The following is an 18,862-nucleotide window of genomic DNA, read 5'->3' as shown; positions in this document are numbered from 1 at the left end:
ACATGGGGCGTAGCTGAGGGCCATGGGTAATATAATTTGATTTTACAAATCAAAAGGTTTGTGAATAAAGAACATTGTTCACTCCTACCCAGAAGAGACATGAATCAAGGACATGTTGGCTCGACTCCATCAAAATTGTTGGTACTGAAAGATACCTAGCACAATAATGGAGCTGGTCCAGGTGGGAATGCAGGGTGCAGGAGATCATTTCCCATTCCCATATCCTACACTGGTAAAAACTGGGACCCACGGCAAACATCAACAAATCAGGTCTTACCATGACTTCAAATGGTTTCCCAGCCTCAATGCCAAGTACTAGCCCTCTACCTTCTCCTTCAATTTTCTTCAATGGTTTTAAACTCCTCAATTAGCTCAGATCAAAAACGTTTTTCACATTTGGCTTTGTGTGAGTTGGTCTTAGCTGGAAGAGCAGTATTAAGATTAGCTTCCGATTTGATAGGGAGAATCGATTGAGTTCTCAAATGTGTTTACTACTCAGCAAGTCATGTTGAAATTGTGCATGTATGAACATCAGCTTACAGCAGCCTAACACTCAACTGGGATATTGCCTCAGTTGAATAACCCACCATTTTACAGCTGTGGCTCCCAAATAAATAGAGGCATTTGTGTAAAGTAGCAGAAAGTTAACAGTACTAGCGAAGCAAAGAATAAAAAGAGTGTTGTAGAGTACAATATTTGTCAAAATATATTGGGCATATTCAAAGCAGGAATATTGTTTCTTTCACTTCATGTCTTGGGATTGATGTTAATTTGCATTGTCAAGTGGAAACCAGGTAGCAGGGGATAGTGTGCCCAATATCTACAATGGAAAGGTTAATTTTGCAAAGCGGACTATGGTAACTGATACATTACTGGCTGTTTTCCAGTGACAACTAAACTTTGTCCTGGTCTTGATCAAAAAAGCAATCTTACCTCATTTGTATTCACCAGATTGATGGCTAGTCTTTATTTGCTTTCATTACCATATCAGCTGTGGAGCATTATGATAGTATAAACTATAATAGACTAATTAGTATGTACTTCAAGCAATAGCAACTGTCAAATTTGGAATATCTTAAACTCCAACCGGTTCTGCACCTTAATGGCTCATACATCTTTTCTTTTGCTTTGAAATAAATTGTCTCTACTTTAATTGGTTTAAATGTGTGAGACAGAGGCTCAGTATCATTTTTTGATTTATTCATTGGGTTTTCCAGCTGCTAGCCAAATGGCCAGAATTAATCTGTGGTGGTGCAAATATGTTGCGATAAGTGTGGATGATCGACAATTTTAGCATTTATCCAATGGCACATGCAAACAAAGCATAGTGTCAAATAAAATATCAGTTAAAATATCATAAAATAAACAACTGCCAATGAATTTTATTATTCATACCTAAATGAGTTTAAAATGTGATGATTTGTTGACAGCACAAAAGTTACAGGTTGTTCTGCTATAATGCATGTTTCATTAACGCAAATTTGCTGTAATGCAGTGGCAAATTGGGGATACTGTTTCTACAGCCTGAACTTTAAAACTGCATTGGCTGTAACGTGATTACATCGCCAATGCTTTAAGCGCTGTTTCTAAAGCGCGATTTTTATATAACATGTGGTTGCACTAGAACACAATCATTGTATTGTAGAGGAACTACCCATATTTCCAATGGTGTTGCCCACAGAGGCATAGACTTTCCAAAGTCCTATTGACACGAAATAGAATTTGCAATAGTGCTAAAATGCATTGGATCTAAGTTTACAAAGTATCCAATAGGGAGTCACAGTGCCTGCAATGTTGATGTGCTCTTCATTTTTGTTACAGCATCAGAACAAGGCTTGAAGTGCAACCTAGGTAGATCCCCAAAGAAGAACAGAGATAATCAGAGAAATCATTGCTTTGAGCAGACATTGCTGATTTCCACATGGTCAGCTCATTATGGCATGAGCCTGGAAAAAAGCTTCCTCACTTCTACTTTCAACTGAGAAATTATGAAAAATGATGCTTATCAATAATCTTAATCATTGCAATTATTCTCTAATAATTCAACACTCTAATAGATTTTAAAAATAGCTTAAATCATGAGTACAATGCAACATGACAAAGGACTCGTTATCATTTGACACTTTCATATTCGTCATTCACTATTATACTAACTAAAATCATGATAATATAGTGCCATGGTTTATACATAATACACACATTAGCTGAACATATTCTACATAGGAACCCACCTTGCAGAGGAAGAACACTTCAAAATATGCAAATTCAATTGTATTCACTTGTATATTGATTCATCAACAGCATTCCATTTAAAATGTCCATGGGCAGCTTAGAAATACAAGAGTCAAAAAAATACAACAAGGAATCTTAGGTCCTCCATGCTCTTTGGTTCACTTCTCCTGTTAGATTCTGTTACACATTGACTACTGATTAATGACAAACACAGAGTAATGTTGATAGCTGAAAACGTAGCAACTACGAAGGTAAATGGCTCTGATGAACATATCATTGGGCATGCTATCAATCAAGTCTAGGAAGTGGCACTGGCTGGTTTAGGCATGGTGCCCACTGTGGGTGGGAGTGAAAAGAATGAGAGATGGTAGAAAGAAGGAGAAGGCTGCAAGGAAGTTGGTTATTGTTGCTCCAAAGGAAACAAAAAGTGTTGTAAATACTCAGTGCAACTGGCAGAATCGTAATAGATAGAAACAATGATGCTTCATCAGGAATAGTACTGATCTGAAGTATTGACTCTGTTCCGATTACGCATATCAGGCAATCGCTATGTGTTTTTTAAATTTCCATCATCTACGCTAAGGCCCTCTAATTATTTGCTTATGCTGGGTAATTTTAATTGTGTTGGTTTTAATTTAAATGGGGAAAAAATTCTCACTCAATAGAAAATGCATTTTTCTGTTAAAGCCCAATTATGTGAATAGAAATGATACACTACTGCCAGTGAATAAATAGCTTTTTGCTGTCCGGGAGCAGCAGGAGACAGAGCAGAGGTGATGTTGAAGACCAGGAGGTTGCCGGGAAGGTAAGGACTCAGCATAAATTTGGGCAGCGGCTAAACCCAAGATACTACACGTGTAGTATCGCCCACCGTGGGCGGCACGGTGGCACAGTGGTTAGCACTGCTGCCTACAGCGCCAGAGACCCGGGTTCAATTCCCGACTCAGGCGACTGACTGTGTGGAGTTTGCACGTTCTCCCCGTGTCTGCGTGGGTTTCCTCCGGGTGCTCCGGTTTCCTCCCACAGTCCAAAGATGTGCAGGTCAGGTGAATTGGCCATGCTAAATTGCCCGTAGTGTTAGGTAAGGGGTAAATGTAGGGGTATGGGTGGGTTGCGCTTTGGCAGGTCGGTGTGGACTTGTTGGGCCGAAGGGCCTGTTTCCACACTGTAAGTAATCTAATCTAATCTCCCGCCCACCCTCCTCTAGCCAGAACAAAAAGGACTCTGTAAGCTAAGGTTTATATTTTTTTTCTTTCATATATTTAAGTGCATTGTTTGGTTTTAGTTAGTTGATATAAAGCTAAGGCTGACAATGGCAGGGAAGCTCAGACCCGTGGCATGTGCCTCTTGCTTGATGTGGGAGCTCAAGGACGTGGCTGACGTTCCTGAGTCTTACATTTGCAAGAAGCCTGTCCAACTGCAGCTCTTGTTTGACCGCATGACTCACTGTGGAGCATCTGCGACACTGAGATGGTCATGGATAGCATGTTTAGGGAACTGGTCACACTGCAGGTTAGAATTGCTGAGGGAGACAGTGAATGGGTGACCAAAAGGCAGAGAAAGAGTAGGAAGGCAGTGCATGTGTCCCCTGCGGTCATCTCCCTCCAATACAGGTATACCATTTTGGATACTGTTGGGGGAGATGGCTCACCAGGGGAGGGCAGCTGTTGCCAGGATTATGGCATCATGGCGGGCACTGCTGTTCAGAAGGGTGGGACTCGGAAGGCCATAGTCACAGGGGATTCTATTGTAAGGGGAGTAGATAGGCGGTTCTGTAGCCAAAAACAAGACTCCTGGATGCATGTTGCCTCCCAGGTGCTCGGGTCAGGGATGTCACCGATCGGCTGCAGAGCATTCTGAAAGGGGAGGGTGAACAGCCAGCTGTCGTGGTGCACATTGGCACCAATGATATAAGTGAAAAACGAGATGAGGTCCTGAAAGCAGAATTCAGGGAGCTAGGAGAGAAGTTAAAGAGGAGGACCTCAAAGGTAGTGATCTCGGGATTACTACCAGCGCCACGTGCTAGCCAAGGTAGAAATGAAAGAATAGGCAGGATGAACACGTGGTTTGAGAGATGGTGTAGGAGGGTGGGGTTCAGATTTGTGGGACATTGGGACCAGTTCTGGGGAAGGTGGGACTATTACAAATTGGACGGTCTACACCTGAACTAGATTAGAATTAACATCCTTGGGGGAATGTTTGCTACTGCTGTTGGGGAGATGTGACAGGTTCTGGGAACCAGATGAGAAGACTACTAGACAGTGAGGTGGAAGCTGGAGACTGTAAGGATCACACAAAGTTAGTATTAGCAAGAGGAAGATTAGGCAGCGTGCAGATGAACGCAAAAGAACTGGTGGCCTGAAGTGCATATACTTTAATGCAAGGAGTATAGTGGGTAAGGCAGATGAACTTAGGGCTTGGATTGGTATCTGGGACTTTGATGTTATTGCGTTCAAAGAGACTTGGTTGAGGAAGAGCATGATTGGCAACTAAATGTTCCAGGATATGGATGCTTCAGACAGTACAGGGAGGGAAGTAAAAGGGGGCGGAGGAGTTGCATTGCTGGTCAAGGATGATATCACAGCTGTGCTAAATGAGGACACTATGGAGGGCTTGAGCATTGAGGTGCTCTGGGTGGAGCTGAGAAATAAGAAGGGTGCAGTTACATTGTTGGGACTGTATTACAAGCCTCCCAGCAGTGAGTGTGAGGTTGAAGACCAAATAGATAAGCAGATTATGGAAAGATGTAGAGGCAACAGGGTGGTGATGATGGCAGATTTTAATTTTCCCAACATTGACTGGGATACACTTAGTGTCAGAGGTCTGGATGGGGCAGACTTTGTAAGGAGCGTCCAGGAAAGTTTTCTGGAGTAGTATATCAATAGTCCAACGAGGGAAGGGGCCGTATTGGACCTGGTGTTGGGGAATGAGTTAGGCCAGGTGGTAGAAGTTGCAGTGGGGGATTTTGTTGTGAATAGTGACCACAATTCGGTAAGCTTTAGGATACTCGTAGACAAAGATGAGAGTGGTCCTAAGGGAAGAGTACTAAACTGGGCCAAGGCCAATTATATCAAAACTTGGCAGGAGCTGGGAAATGTGGATTGGACACAGCTATTTGAAGGCAAGTCCATATTTGATTTGTGTGAGGCTTTCAAAGATAGGTTGAAGATTGTGCAGGATAGGCATTTCCCTTTGAAAACAAGGGATAGGAAAGGCAAGACTCATGAATCATGGATGACAGGAGAAACTGTGCGACTAGCCAAGAGGAAAAGGGAAGCGTATATAAGGTCCAGGCAGCTAAGAACTGAATGGGCCTGGGAGGAATATCGGGAGAGTAGGGCCAATCTTAAACGAGAAATCAGGTGGGCTAAAAGGGGTTATGAAATAACTTTAGCAAGCAGAATTAAGAAGAATTCCCAAGGCCTTTTATTCTTATATTAGAAGCAAGAGGGTAACCAGAGAAATGGTTGGTCCACTCAAGGATAAGGAAGGAAGGTTGTGTGTCGAACCTGAGAAAATGGGTGAGATTCTCAATGATTACTTCGCATCAGTGTTCACTGAGGAACAGGAGGTGATGAATGCTGAGATTAGAGATAGAAGTTTGTTTACTCTGGATCACATTGACATAAGGAGGGAAGATGTTGGTTAGGCTAAAGGATATTAAGGTGGACAATTCCCAGGACAGGATGGGATCTATCTGAGGGAGGCGAGAGAGGAAATAGCTGGGGCCCTGACAGATATCTTTGTAGCATCCTTAAACACAGGTGAGGTGCCGGAGGACTGGAGGGTTGCTCATGTTGTCCCCCTGTACAAGAAGGATAGTAGGGATATTCCAGATAACTACAGACCAGTGAGCCTGACGTCAGTGGTGGGAAAGTTGCTGGAGAAGATACTGAAGGATAAAATCTATTTATATTTGGAAAAGAATGAGCTTATCAATGATAGGCAGCATGGTTTTGTGCGGGGTAGATCGTGCCTTACCAACTTAATAGAGTTCTTTGAGCAAGTGACCAAGTTGATAGATGAAGGAAGGACTGTAGATGTCATATACATGGACTTTAGTAAGGCATTTGATAAGGTTCCCCTTGGCAAACTAACGGAGAAAGTAAAGTCATATGGTGTGCAGGGTGTTCTAGCTAGGTGGATAAAGAACTGGTTGAGCAACAGGAGACAGAGAGTAGTAGTTGAAGGGAGTTTCTCAAAATGGAGAAAAGTGACCAGTGGTATTCCGCAGGGATCAGTGCTGGGGCCACTATTGCTTGTGATATACATTAGTGATCTGGGAGAGGGCGTTTTTGGTTTGATCAGTAAGTTTGCAGATGACATCAAGATTGGTGGAGTAGCAGAAAGCATAGGGGACTGTCAAAGAATACAAGATAATATAGATAGACTGGAGAGTTGGGCAGAGAAGTGGCAGATGGAGTTCAATCCAGGCAAATATGAGGTGATGCATTTTGGGAAGTCTAATTCGAAAGTGAGCTATACTGTAAACAGAAGAACCTTGGGAAAAGTTGATGAGCAGAGAGATATGGGAGTTCAAGTCCATTGTACCCTGAAGGTGGCTGTACAGGTGGATAGAGTGGTCAAGAAGTCATATGGTACACTTGCCTTCATCAGACGGGGCATTGAGTATAAGAGCTGGCAGGAGATGTTAAAATTGTATAAGACTTTGGTTCAGCCGCATTTAGAATACTGTGTACAGTTCTGGTCGCCACATTACCAAAAGGATGTGGAATCTTTGGAGAAGGTACAAAGAAGGTTTACCTGATATGGAAGTGGTAGCTATGAAGAGAGGTTGAGTAGGTTAGGATTGTTTTCATTACAAGAAAGGAGATTGAAGGGTCCTGATTGAGGTTTACAAAATCATGAAGGGTATAGACAGAGTAGATAGAGATAAGCTTTTTCCCAGGGTGAGAGATTCAATAACGAGAGGTCACACGTTCAAGGTAAGAGGTGAAAAGTTCAAGGGGGATATACACGGCAAGTACTTTACACAGACTTTCCTTCCGTAACCAACTTCTAACATTCATTTTTAAAACTTATCAGCAAAGACTAGGATTCTGCACAAGGTCCACGATTCAATCCGGTAGACCCACACTGGGGAATCAATCTTAGGGGCAGCAGGAATTAGCATAGATCAGGAATGGCAGCTGATCGGGGCTCCCTCCCCCCAACCAAAGCTAAGAGGGAGCTCTGACCTCATAAAAACTATGGCCTCACAAAGTAAGAAAAGTTACAATCTGGAGGGAAAATCGAGGGGCCAGATTGATGCCCGAGAGCAGTGATGCCTGAGAAGGGATTGCTCCTGGAGAGGGACACACTATGAGTGTCTAGTTGGTAGGGAACTATGGGCACACTGCTTGAAGCAAAGAGCAGAAACTGTGACTGGAGCAGTAAAGGTCAAACTGGAAGCCTGTTTTCAGTGAGGGGCCGTATTGTGAGTGTCTGATTGGTAGGGTACTACACAGGAGACTGCCTAGAAGAAGGAACCAACCTAACTCAGTAATTCTTTCAAAGGCTTAAGCTCTTTCATCGCCGAACTGTTACAGTGTTCAGAAGGGTTTAGTGCATTCGGAGGTCAGAACTGCTAACCTAAGATTCAAATACTGAGTCAAGTCATGTGGCTTATCACCTTTGTTTATTTCTAAGCTCCACTTAACCTTTGAATTTGTTTGTCAGATTAAAGTACCAGGGGGATTTGAGGGTAAAAGGGGGATTTAAGGGTGATTGTCCTGGTAGTTAGTGGTTTTAAGAGTTTGTGTCATTGCCATTCCTAGAACTTTGTAAAGTACTTTTCATTAGTGATAATTAGTTATTCCTCTTTTACATAAAACAAACAGTGTCAGGAGTCCTCATGATAAGTATAGCTCAAGCGCAGTGAGGGACAAGTTAGTTGGGAGGAACTATTGCGATAAACTCACAAAGCTTTCATCACATGTATGCCAGATAATAAAGAAAGCGGAAGGAATGTTGGCTTTTATAGCTAAAGGAATAGAATATAAAGGTAAAAAAGTATTATTGTAACCAAAGAAGGTACTGGGGAGACCACACCTGGAGTATTGTGCACAGTTTTGGTCCCTTTATTCGAGGATAGATAGCATTGGAGGAAGTTCAGAGGAGGTTCACTAGATTGATCCCAGAGATGAGGGGTTTATCATATGAAGAGAGATTGATCAATTTAGGCTTTTACTCTCTGGAATTTAGAAGAATGAGAGGAGATCAAATTGAGGTATTCAAGATGTTAAAAGGTGCAGATATAATAGACATGGAGTGGATGCTTCCTCTTATGGGGCATTCTAGGATGAGAGGTCATAGTCTTAGGATAAGAGGTAGCAAATTTAAAACAAAGTTGAGGAGAAACTATCACTGTAGAGGATTGCGAATCTGTGTAATATGCTACCCAAAGTGCAGTGGATGCTGGAACAGTGAGTAAATTTAAGGAGAAGTTAGACAGATTTTTAATTGATAATGGATTGAAGGGTTATAGGGAGAAGGCAGGAAAATGAGGGTGAGGAATATTTCAGCCATGATTGAATGGCGGAGCAGACTCGATGGGCCGAATTCTGCTCCTCCATCTTATGAACTTATGGGCATGTTATGTAACCATCGTTCTTCACAATGTGTTTGTCCATGTGGCTAATTCAGTGTCCATGATAACTCTGATTGCTTCTTCGGTTGTCTTGTCAGCCCATGAAACCTGAACAAATCAATGTACTAACAGGCAAACACGGTCATCTTCACAGCAGAGTCTGTTGCAACCTGGACCCATTAGCAGGTCTTTACATAAGCCCTTGGGCCATCTCTGCATACTCAAGGTAGGCCATTCCTGATGATTTTACTGTATGCCCCTAATAAATGGAGTGAACAATGAAAAATTGCAGTCAACTAGGTTTAAACAAGGTTAATTTGTTCATTGTCAAAAAGGGTGGCGCTGGAAAAGCACAGCAGGTCAGGCAGCACCCAAGGAGCAGGAGAGTCAATGTTTCGGGCATAATGCGTTGATTCTCCTGCTCCTCAGATGCTGCCTGACCTGCTGTGCTTTTTCAGGGCCACCCTTTTCAACTCTGTCTCTCCAGCATCTGCAGTCCTCACTTTCTCTGAATTTGTTCATTGACGTTTTTGAGAAGGTGTCTGGCCATCCCGAATGGCACGGTGGCACAGTGGTTAGCACTGCTGCCTCACAGCGCCAGAGACCCGGGTTCAATTCCCGCCTCAGGCGACTGATTGTAGTGGGCGGCACGGTGGCACAGTGGTTAGCACTGCTGCCTCACAGCGCCAGAGATCCAGGTTCAAGTCCCGCCTTAGGCGACTGACTGTGTGGAGTTTGCACGTACTCCCCGTGTCTGCGTGGGTTTCCTCCGGGGGCTCCGGTTTCCTCCCACAGTCACAAAGATGTGCAGATCAGGTGAATTGGCCATGCTAAATTGCCCATAGTGTTAGGTAAGGGGTAAATGTAGGGATATGGGTGGATTGCGCTTCGGTGGGTCGGTGTGGACTTGTTGGGCCGAATGGCCTGTTTCCACACTGTAATGTAATGTAATAATGTAAATATAAAGGTGTGTGACTTCTGATTTCGGGATTCACAGATTCTGTATTATCAGGGATTGATGTCAACCTGACATCATCCTGGGGGGAAATGGGTTAACACCCAATTTCCCTTTGTAAAATCTAATCCCATGATTATTTTTCTCACTGGCTTGATGCAACCTCTTCATCTTTATGTTGAAATGTTGATGGGATTGATACTGTCTAAATACAGTTTTTTTTGTATTTGTTTAGGTAAAGCAACCTGTCACAAAATATACAATCTTAATAAATATAGTGAACTTAAAATGTACCTATTTTATTGTTGCCACAGACATCAAAAACTGATCTATGACTCAGTACTCAATTACTCCTCTCACACAGTTGTTTCCATAATGCGTCTCTTAGTTTGTAACCAAGAGATTTTATGAACAGGTGATCAATAATTTGTTGCTGTTGCAGTTTTCAAAATGTTGCTAAAGGTTTAAGCAGCAGACAAAGTTGAAAATTAAAATGTTGAATGTGTTGGCATTTCTAATTTATTATATCTTGGCTAGAATGGACAAAGTGAGCTATGGTTTATATTATTCAACTTTGTATTTATAATATTTCCATCCTAAATGAGTGATAGGAGTTTACAAATAAAACTACTGATTTTATTAAATAAAAATTGAGTTTTCAGTATTATTCACATTATTAAACAAGAAAATTGCAATCTAATTATCACTGAGCAGCTGATTCAAGGCTACGATAGTTTAGCTTACAGCAAGAATAATAACCATATTCTTAAAATGAGAGTTGATTGTTCAGATGTGATGTCAGGAAGCAACTCAGCACACAAAAGGGAGGACAAAGTTAGAAATCACACAACACCAGGTTATAGTCCAACAGATTTATTCGGAAGCACTAGCTTTCGGAGTGCTGCCCGTTCATCAGGTAGCTGTATCAGGTAGATACTGCAATCTTTTGCTATAAATTCTGTGTCTTATGGTCCTGCTCCACAGCTACGTGTGGAAGAAGCAGCATTCCAAAAGCTAGTGCTTCCAAATAAACCTGCCGGACTATAACCTGTTGTTGTATGATTTTTAATTTTGTCCACTCCAGTCCTACACCTGCTCCTCCAACTCACAAAAGGGGTTGCAAATCACAAACTCTCCTCCATGAAAGTTGTGTATTTGGCTAGGTTAATTGAAAATTTGACAAATTAGAGTGGGTGATTCATGTTACTCAGGGTATTGTGGGATACGAAAGCAAGACAGTGTCCTTGAATTAATATACAAACCAGCCACAATCTAAATGAACAGCAGAACAAGCTCAAAGAACCAAATGATCAACTTTTTATTGCATGTGTGTTTAATGGTGAGACAAGTCTTGTATTTTTTTCTAGAATGAAGCCTAAGGTTTAATCTTGGTTGTGGTGCCTAACATCTAATGATAGTAGCATTTTAGATTATATCATGAGAAATTCTTTTGCCCACTGAGGGAGTCAAATGCATTGAACATATTTTTAGTTCTAGAATTTACATTATTCAGGGGCAACGGAACATAGCACAAATGTTGTGAAAATCAGAAATTCAATTTCTGAAGAGCTGTCTTTTTAGATAGATGAACCAAAAATGGGAAAAATTAGTGAGTGATTTGTATGAACTAGATTATTGACTAATATGCAAGCAAGTTATATCGCTGTGATCAAGAGAATTCTTCTCTTCCTACGTTCAACAAAGAAAATAGATCAGATATAGCACAACATGTGTGAAGTGCTGCCTAACCATGATCTAAATGAGAGGAAGTGGGAATGTCCTATTCACTTCTATTACTGTAAATGAATGTAATTATTTTACATCAAGTGGCAAAAGTATTCAGAAAGCAGAACATAAAGGGACTTGGGGAAACTTATGCATAAAACATAGAAAACTAGCACACAGGTCTAGCAGGTAATCAGGAAGGCTAATGGAATGTTGGCCCTTATTTCAAGGAGGTTGAAGTATAAGAGTAGAGAAGTTCTTGTGCAACTGTACAAGATGTTGGTGAGACCATCTCTGCAATACTGTGAACAGTTTTAGCCTTCTTATTTAAGGAAAGGCACAATTTCATTGGAGACAGACAGTTCAGAGGAGGTTCACTAGGATGATGTCCAACATGGAGGGATTGTCTTATGAGCAAAGATTAAGCAAGTTGGAACTCTCCTGACTGAAGTTTAGGAAAATGAGTGGTGATCTTACTGACATGTATAGGATTCCTCAGGGGATTGACAGAGTAAGTGCTGAGGTGATGTTTCCCCTCATGGGAGGGTCTAGGACTATCCAGCATTGTCTTAGAATGAAGGGACAGCAATTTAAGACTAAGATAGGATGAATTTCTTCTATCAGAGGGTGGACAATCTTTGGAACACCTTGCCACAGACAACTGCAGGGATGGAGTCAACAGACACCATTGAGATAATACATCACAGAAGAATACCACTTGGCCATCTTGTCCATGCTGACCCCTTCTGCATATTTAAGGCTGAGATAGATAGATTCTTGACCAGCAGCGGAATCAAGGAGTAGGGGGAAAATGCAAGTAAGTGGACATGAGGAATTTTGGATCAGTCATGATCTTATTGAATGGCAGAGTAGACATGAGGGACGAATTGGCCTGTTTCTGTTCCTATTTCTTATGGTATTATGCTAAAGAAGACATTGTTGTTTATCGCCTGTGCTCTCTGTTCTCTGGGAGATGGTCACATGGAAAGCTGTTGCTGTTTTCCAGGACAATGTGTGATCGCAGTGTGAATGAGGCCCAGGTCTTTTCAAACACAATTTCATCAAAGTGGGACCCTTGATCCGTGACATCACAGAGCTAGTCTCACCATCACAATATGTATCCTAGTGATATCAGACATCACAATGTGTTGGTAAGCTGGATATGTTTAAGGCATGGGGATGCACAAACAGTTCAAAGGAAGGCAAGGGAGCTGCCTGTTCACAGGTAAGTAAACTACGTCAGCATGTCTATGTGAAATACAGCCGACTAACCTCATGAAAGAAATTTGTGGAGTTCACAATAATGATGGACACTATGCTTCTAAACATTGACCACTTGGGCTTTCAGTGACATTTCACAAGGTTCCATTCAGCAGAGATTATCGTAAAAATGAGAATTGATTGAATTGGAGGTAATTTGATGAGGTGGGTTACGGTAATTGTTTGGAAGCTGGTGGCATAGCATTAGATGATGAGAATTTTATCTGATTGATGGGATGTATCAGAAAATTTTATGTGATCAATATGATGTGACCAGGGATGATTGCAGGAATCTGTACTGCCTTGTGAACTTTCTACTATGCTTTTTATTAATTGAAACGAAGGAATAGAGAGTACTATATCGCCATTTTTCTGAAGATATTTCATGGCAAGTAATTAATGTCGATAAGGGTGGAAAATTGTGAAGGAACTTTGATACACTCAGTGGGCACTGTGGCAGATGGAATTCAATGTTGTGAAGTGGGAATTCATCCAGTTTGGGCCTATGCAAGATCAGTCAGATTTCCAAAATGATGAGAAGCTCAAAACTGATGCAACAACCTAAACTAATGTCATAACTTCATGCAGTACTACTCTGCACCCTTAATGGACTGGAATATAAATGATGCTATGTTGCAGTTCTGCAAAGGCCCTTTTTAGACTATTGTGTTCAGTTCAGAGCACCACATTCTCAGAAAGGATATGTTGATCCTGGATAGGGAGGCATGTGAATTCACCAGAATGATACTGAGATTCAAAGGTTTGTTTTATGAAGACTTAGTGGTAAACTAAGCTTGTATCTCTTTCATGTAAAGTTAGAGGTTTGATCCTAGTTTTGAGGTGCTTAAGATATGGTCAGGTTATGATAATATGTTAGATCAGATAGTGAAAAATGATATTGTCCAGAGGCAGAGTCCGGGATAATGGGAATATTCTTAAAACTAAAGTTAGAATTTTCAAGGGTGATGTCAAAAATCACTTAAGCATGTAAAGTGGAGAGGAGATCAGAATTAATTGAGGAACATAAACAATGGAAGTGACATTTATATTAGATTATTATGTGATATGAAAGCAGTGCGCTCAGATTGAATTAAGGTGCAGGTCAGCTATTAGCAACATGGAGAGCTGATGGCTTCTCTTGCTGCTATAAGTATGTACAACTTCTTAACATCAAAGTCAGAAGACAAAGAATCCCAATACTTCCTTTTCTCCAAGATGTAATCTCACCGAAAGCTGTTGCTGTTTTCCAGAACAGTGAGTGATTGCAGTGTGAACGAAGCCCAAGAGTTTATTAAACACAACGTCATCAAGGTGTGACCCATGACCCGCGACATCACGGAGTTATCTTATCGTCACAATGTGTATCCTAGTGATATCAGACATCACAATGTGTAAACTGGATACACTTGAGACTGCACAAACAGTTCAAGGGAAGGAAAGTGAGGAGTAGCCATAACTCCTAGTAAGAAGCTATCGAGTACTGAATGTGACGGATGGAAGAACTGAACACGTTTTCTTTGTGAAGTGAATAAAAACAATAGTGATACGACGAAGCAATAGATTCAATGGAACGTTGCAAACATGGTAAGGTTTATCAAGCTTCGTAATTTGTGAAGGACATTACAAAGTTAGTAATGTCACTTTCTTGTCATGGTTAAATCTTCCATTTATTCTTCACAGGTCATTCAGGTATCTTTGATGATAAATCAAATCCATTCAAAAGGCTTTTCCTGCAATCTGTGCTGACCCTCACTGCCAACCTGTGAGTTTGGTTCTCACATCATGCTTTGTCTCTATACACAACAACAATACTTAACATTATTTGCATTGTTTGTGATATCCTAATTGGCAAAAATGCCACTGAAGTCCTGGATAGATATCAGGTATAGTGTAGAGTTTAACACCACTGGCTCACTTACGCTGTCCTTTCTCTCAACAAGGCTCAGCAAGAATTTGATCTGGCTTCATCCACCTCTGACAGCAGGTGATCAATAGCGGGCAAGAGAAAGTAAGGTGAAGGGCTTATGCTCGAAATGTCAACTCTCCTGCTCCTCGGATGCTCGCTGACCTGCTGTGCTTTTCCAGTGCCACATTTATCGACTCCAATGATAGTGGGCCCTGTTTGATGGTATTTGGCACCAGCTCTACTCTGTTCCAAAACCCAAGAAACCAAAGGCACTGTTTCATCTCTCATTCCTCACAGAGGAGGTAAATCATCCCCTCACTATTTCTGACTGTCATGGTTCCGGTAACAACATGGTAAGCCGTGTTTTATTTTATTTTATTTTATTGCTCATTCTGTCACTGTGACCTAAATGAAGCCTAAGGATATTTTCCCTACATGCTCATTAAGACAAAGCCTTTAGCTAGTTGAGTCAAAAGGGGGATCACAGATTAAGGCTTATGTTTGCATCATCACTGTGAGATCAGAAGTCACAATAGGTTCATAAACTGGGTAAATTTAAGACAGAAGATGGCATAATTAGTTTCAGTGAAAGATTTGGACTTTTACTAACTAACTGATCTGTCTAAAAGTGAATATGATCTGCTGGAAGAACTGAACAAATTTACTTTGTGAAGGGATTATGGCCTATGGCAACATCATCTGCCAGTAGATTAGATAGAAAGCTGCAGAGATTGAATGGTTCATTTCAATATGACTACATTTTTTTTGTAATTTATGAATGTCATAGCGAGCAATATGGTCAATTCAATACACTCAGCTAATACTGATACAGATTTGGATATACTAGTCTGAGTTGCTGTTGCTGATAAGTATTCAAAGGTTGCCTGATCCTGGAATCTGGTTATCAATGGTAGTACAGCTCCACTTTCAAGTACTTTCCAATTGCCCAAACAAGTATTTGTATACTGTCTATTTTCCCCATGGATTAGTAGATCTCTCTGTTAGTCTGAAGGATTGATTACGAGTCTTACCTAGTTCTCCCTTGAAGTCCCAGGTAAACATTCACTGTCCATCCCTGGCTCCCCTATGCTATGTTCATGTACTTAATGAAGTTTTGTAGAACTAATTCATTAAGCAGCCATGTCTGTTCTCTTAGGCAACAACATATTAAAATGCCGAAAGCTAAACAATACCATTAACACAATCCGGATCAGATTCAACCGCATGTAAGACCTTAATCTGTCCTAACAATCTACCCCCACAAAGCTCCCCATTTCAATCCCCCCCCAACGCCATCCTTCTTGATAACAATACTGTATCAAAAGGTTCTGATCTATCATGTCCGACATCATCGATGGAGCTCAGCTCCACAACAACCCAAAAACACAAAAGACAAGCACTACTTCAGAATGTCGTTGGAGTGTTGGAATCATCCTCCACTGAGAGTAAGGGGTACAGAACATTCCCATCACTGCTGATTGCTCTCAGGCCCTATCTTTCTGAGTATAAATAATGTGGAAGCCTGGTTTTATGTTCAAACACATTCCGTCATTGTGACCTAAATGAAGCACAAGATAGTTTGTCCAACAATTCTTGTAAAGCGAAGCCTTTTATTCAGACGGCCTGGATAAACTGCAATCACAGGGGAAAGCTTACTCTTATACTAAACATTAGAGTGATCTCAGACAGTTCAGTTAGAACATAGAACATAGAACATAGAACATTGTAAAGTACAGCACAGAACAGGCCCTTTGGCCCACGATGTTGTGCCAAGATTTAATCCTAATGTAAAATATATTAACTTACCTACGTACCCCTCAACTCATTACTATCCATGTGCATGTCCAGCAACCGCTTAAATGTCCCCAATGACTCTGCTTCCACCACCACAGCTGGCAACGCATTCCATGCATTCACAACTCTCTGCGTAAAGAACCTACCACTGACGTCTCCTTTATACCTTCCTCCTAATATCTTCAAACTATGACTTCTCGTACCAGTCAATCCTGCCCTAGGGAAAAGTCTCTGGCTATTGACTCTACCTATTCCACTCATTATTTTGAACACCTCGATCAGGTCTCATCTCTTCCTCCTCCTCTCCAGAGAGAAACGTCTGAGCTTATTCAACCTTTCTTCATAAGGCAAGCCCTCCAGTCCAGGCAGCATCCTGGTAAACTTTCTTTGCACTCTCTCCAAAGCCTCTGTATCTTTCCTATAGTAGGGCGACCAGAACTGGACACAATATTCCAAGTGTGGTCTCACCAGGGACTTGTAGAGCTGCAGCAAAACCTCGTGGCTCTTAAACTCGATCCCCCCGTTAATGAAAGCCAAAACACCATATCTTTCTTAACAACCCTATCCACTTGGGTGACAACTTAGAGGGATCTATGTACTTGCACACCCAGACCCCTCTGTTCCTCTACACTGCCAAGAATCCTATCTTTACTCCTATATTCAGCATTCGAATTCGACCTTCCAAAATGCATCACTTCGCATTTATCCAGGTTGAACTTCATCTGCCATTTCTCAGCCCAGCTCTGCATCCTGTCTATGTCGTGCTGCAGCCTGCAGTAGCTCTCTATACTATCGACAACACCTCCAACCTTTGTGTCATCTGCAAAGTTACTAACCCACCCCTCAACCTCCACATCCAAGTCATTTATAAAAACTACAAAAAGCAGAAGTCCAAGAACAGAGCCCTGCGGGACACCACTCAACACCTCCAGGCAGAATACTTCCCATCTCCAACCACTCTGCCTTCTGTCAGCCAGCCAATTCTGAATCCAGATAGCCAAATCTCCCTGTATCCTATACTTCCTGACTTTATGAATGAGCCTACCATGGGGAACCCTATCAAATGCCTTGCTGAAATCCAAATACACCACATCCACTGCTTGACTGTCATCGACCTGTCTTGACACTTCCTAAAAGAACTCAATAAGATTTGTGAGGCATGACCTGCCCCTCACAAAGCCATGCTGACTGCCTTTAATCACACTATGCTTTGCCAAATAGTCATAAATCCTATCCCTCAGAATTCTTTCCAAAACTTTGCTGACCACAGAGGTAAGACTGACTGGTCTGTAATTGCCAGGGATTTCCCTATTACCCTTCCTGAAAAGGAGAACAACATTTGCCTCCTTCCAATCCTCCGGTACCATTCCTGTGGAGAGTGAGGAGGCAAATATCCTCACCAGCGGCTTAGCAACCTCCCTTCTCACTACCCGGAGCGGCCTAAGATAAATCTGGTCTGGTCCTGGAGACTTATCAATCTTAATGTTTTCCAAAATTTCTAGCACATCAACTTCATCAATCTTGATCTGGTCAAGACTGTATCCCAGCTTCTCTAAGTTTTCATTTACAACAAGTTCCCTTTCCTTGGTGAAAACTGAAACAAAAAACTCATTTATGGCTTCCCCTATCCGCTCAGACTCCACGCACAAGTTCCTTGCCCTATCCCTGATCTGCCCTACCTTCTCCCTGATCATTCTCTTATTCCTCACATATGAGTAAAAAGCCTTTGGGTTCTCCTTAATCCTTCTTGCTAAGCCTTTTTCGTGCCCCCTCCTGGCTCTCCTCAGTCCAATTCTGAGCTCCTTTCTAGCTAGCCTGTAATCCTCTAAAGCTGTGCTAGATCCTTGCTTCCTCCACCTTACGTAAGCTGCCTTCTTCCTTTTGACAAGAAGTTCCTCTGTTCTCGTCATCCAAGGTTCCTTAATCTAATCCCTTCTTACCTGTCTCAGAGGAATAAATTTGTGGATCACTCGCAACAACTGCTCCTTAAATAATCTCCACATGTCTGCTGTGCCCTTTCTGTGGAACAATTGTTCCCAGTCTGTACTTCCCAACTCCTGTCTGATCATGTCATAATTTCCTTTTCCCTAATTAAATATCTTCCCTCGGTAACTGCTCCTTTCACTCTCCAAGATTATGCTAAATGTGAGGCAGTTGTGATCACTTTCACCAAAGTGCTCTCCCACTGTGAGATCTGACACCTGTCCTGGCTCATTGCAGAGCACCAAATCCAAAATGGCCTCTCCCGTTGTCGGTCTGTCTACATACTGAGTAAGGGAACCCTCCTGAACACACCTGACAAAAATGGCTCCATCCAAACCATCTACACTTCGGAGGTTCCAGTTGATATTGAGAAAGTTGAAATCTCCCATAACAACAACCCTGCTACTTTTGCATTTTT

Source organism: Chiloscyllium plagiosum, unplaced genomic scaffold, assembly GCF_037043375.1.
Source record: "Chiloscyllium plagiosum isolate Xiang-an unplaced genomic scaffold, Cpla_swu_hap1 HiC_scaffold_7, whole genome shotgun sequence".
Taxonomy (NCBI): domain Eukaryota; kingdom Metazoa; phylum Chordata; class Chondrichthyes; order Orectolobiformes; family Hemiscylliidae; genus Chiloscyllium; species Chiloscyllium plagiosum.
This window is presented reverse-complemented; position numbering follows the sequence as displayed.